The sequence below is a fragment of the Camelus bactrianus genome, chromosome 23 (genome assembly GCF_048773025.1).
Source record: "Camelus bactrianus isolate YW-2024 breed Bactrian camel chromosome 23, ASM4877302v1, whole genome shotgun sequence".
Lineage (NCBI taxonomy): Eukaryota > Metazoa > Chordata > Mammalia > Artiodactyla > Camelidae > Camelus > Camelus bactrianus.
The window spans coordinates 37,922,298-37,925,848 of record NC_133561.1 but is presented as its reverse complement, the minus strand read 5'-3'; the positions used below and the strand labels follow the sequence as shown (position 1 = coordinate 37,925,848).

General features: G+C 32.2%; 1 pseudogene; it reads left to right on the top strand.

Moving 5' to 3' along the window:
* The first annotated feature begins 2,128 nt into the window (after nucleotides 1-2,128).
* Nucleotides 2,129-3,045, top strand: LOC105081082 (olfactory receptor 4A47-like; annotated as a pseudogene).
* The last annotated feature ends 506 nt before the right edge of the window (nucleotides 3,046-3,551 follow it).

Here is a 3,551-nt window from a genome sequence, read left to right as displayed (position 1 = left end):
ATTGCAAAGTTTTGAATATAGTTTCCTGTGTTATATAGTGGAACATTTTTTCTTATCTATTTTATATATAGCAATTGTTAATTAATTTCTGCATTTACTCTTACTAGTATCTATTAGTTCATTTTATTTTTAGTCAGATTCTTATTTTTATAATCTTCATTCTATATATTATATTAAATATTTACTGTTGCATAGACTATCTTTATTCCATTTTATTTGCCTTATACATGAAATTTTTAGTGTAATATTTTGTTTTTAAATGAAAATTATAACTATGATGGAGAATTATGTTTTAATAATAAAATTTATGCAAAATGGAATAGTGTTGAATAAACCTCCAACCTATCCCAAACCAGTTTCTTCCAGTCCTTTCAGATACAATCACTATAATTTTTTTCTAAGATTCTTGAAGAAATAATATTTTCAAATTAACCATTTTTCATATATGTGTGTATATTTATGTTTCAGTGTATAAATTTTATTTTTTTCACTCAACCCCCTGTAGGTCTTTATGTGCCAGTTTATACAGATGAAACTCATCCTAGTTTCTTCATACTGATTAAATTCTTCATAAAGCAGCACTGAAATTGATGTATCTGGTCCTCTTTATATTTTCCCCAGTCTTTTTTGATGTTAAATAATTCTACAAAAGCAATGTTTTGAAATTTTTTAGTATGAGTTCCTAGAAGTGAAATTAACTCAATTGTTATATGTATTTAAAATGTTGATGTTCATATTTATTGCAAAAATGCCATCTATTTGGGCACCTATTTACATGTTTAAAATGATTTTATTCTTTCTCTATGAATTGCTTACTAATGCTGCATGTATCTTGTTCGTTGTGTTCTTAGAGATGATGTCAGTGTGTGAAGAGCAAGGGAGAAGACAGAAGAGCACAGAATGTGAATTGAAACGCTGTCTTCTTATGCAGATAACCCAGGACAGGTATTTATACACAAGATTCTGAACTAGGCTTTACATTTTGAAAGAGTACATTGGTGGTGTGAGAATTCACTCTTTCAGAAGCTCTCTTTTGTCATTCTCACAATCAGCCATGCTAGTGTTCCTCTGATTTACAAAGATATGTGGAGGTTGAGTCTATCCTGTCATGCTCTTTTTGGATATTTTTGAGTTACAATGATCTGGGATAAACTGACCTTCTCTAACATAAACTAGTCTTAAGGAATAATTTCAACTGTAATTAATTGGAGATATTTTCATGGGCAGATATTTGTAAATCTGCTGATATTCTGAGTTAATATGTTCTCTACACATTGCTTATTAATCTGTTAAAAATTAAAAGATGATGTAGCATCTGTAGACCTTGATTGAATGGCTTTCAAGAACATGAAGTGATACTGTACCAAGCAAGCTCTTCCTTCAATTCTCACTTTTCTGTTCCCAGTTGAGCTTCAGTGTACTAACATATGTTTGTTGGCCATTGAGATACACTCTTCCCTTAATTTTTAAAATATATTTTAAATTTCTTTTATATTTAATTTATATTTTCATTTGTTAATTGCTTAGAGATCTTTGTCTATTTTAGATATTACCTCTATGTAAATCTTCTACAATGTAAATCTTTCTCCAGACTGCTTTCATGTATTTATATTGTGCTATCTAAATTTACTACATACTTAATTTTTTTGAAATTGTTAAATATACCTCTTAGGAATTTCAATGATTGGTAAAGAAGACCTCCCACCCATAGAAATGAAAGAGTTATCTCCTTAATATGTGAAGAGTAAAACAAAGTAAACCTTGCTTTAATCTTTTATTAAAATTTAACCCATTTAAATTTTTTGTATAAGGCATTAGCTATATGTACAACTATATTACCCTCCAAATAGGAAGCAAATTATGACAAATCAGTTATTAATAATGTGTTCTTTCCCCCATATGTCTCTTAATTACTTGCCTCTCCATTAGTCTGAAAGATTTTTCAGGTTAGTGATGAGGTTTTAATCAGCCTTACATGATAATACTTGAAAGTATGGAACATAAACCATATTGCTTATATGTGGAAAGAATAAACAAATTATCTTAAGACTTCAGAAAGTCACTAGTAAGAATTATATTTGTAGGTAGCTTTGTTCTGAACTCTGAAATAAGACATACAGAAGACTCTATGGAACAAAGGAGGAATGTGACTGAGTTTGTCCTCTTGGGGCTCACTCGGAGCCCTCAGGGTCAGAAAATATTATTTGTTGTGTTCTTGCTAATGTACATTGTGACAATGGTGGGCAACCTACTCATTGTTGTGACTGTGGTGGTCAGTCCAACCCTGGATTCCCCTATGTATTTCTTTCTTGGCTATTTATCATATATGGATGTTCTTTATTCTAACACAATCACCCCAAATATGATTATTCACTTACTCAGTAAGAAGAAAACCATTTCATTCCAAGCCTGCATGGCTCAGCTTTTTATGGAACACTTATTTGGTGGTGCTGAGATTTTACTCCTGGTGATCATGGCTTATGACCGCTATGTGGCCATCTGCAAACCTTTGCATTATTCCACAATCATGAATCAGCGAGTGTGTGTACTGCTGCTGCTGTTGGCCTGTGTTGGTGGGTTTTTACATGCTGTAGTTCAACTTCTCTTTGTTTACAACCTTCCCTTCTGTGGTCCCAATGTCATTGACCACTTTGGCTGTGACATGTACCCCTTGTTAAAACTTGCCTGCACTGACACCTACATTATTGGCCTCACTGTGGTTGCCAATAATGGGGCAATGTGTACGGTCATCTTTATGCTCTTACTCATCTCCTATGGGGTCATCCTGCACTCCCAAAGAATGTTAGTGCAGAAGGGAGGCACAAAGCCTTGTCCACCTGTGGCTCCCACATTACTGTGGTGGTCCTCTTCTTCATCCCTTGTATCTTTCTGTATGTGAGACCTCCTTCTACCTTACCCATTATTAAATCCTTGACTGTGTTTTACACCATTATCACCCCTATGTTGAACCCTCTAATCTATACTCTGAGAAATGGAGAGATGAAAAGTGCCATGAAAAAGCTCTGGACCAGAAAAAGTACATGAAGCAGCAAAGATATATATATCATCTATTTTCAAAGACTTTTTCTTTCCAGGAAACATATATGTAATTACTGAACTGCAGTAAACTTCTCAGGTTTAGTAACTTGGACGTGATGAAAAACATTTATTTTGTGAATACTTCCAATGATCAAAATATACTCTTAAGATTTGCATGATTTGATAGTTCAATACATATGTGTATATAGTTTGAAATACAATTTTTAAGATTTTCAGTTTCTTAGGAAACTATGTATACATTTGGGTGTAAATGTCTCCATTGAGAACATAGATTTATGTACTATATGATGTTAAGCTATATTTAATACTATAAATTTATTTTAGTTAGTGGAAGATTTTCTCTTGTTACTCTTAGATAATGTAATCTTTCTCATAATTCATAGGACTCATTATAGCTTTCAAAAAAGAATAGCAATACAACATAAAAATTTATTCACTCTCTTTCCCTAAAGACAACTTATGTTAATATTGAGGTATGTGTATTATTTTTG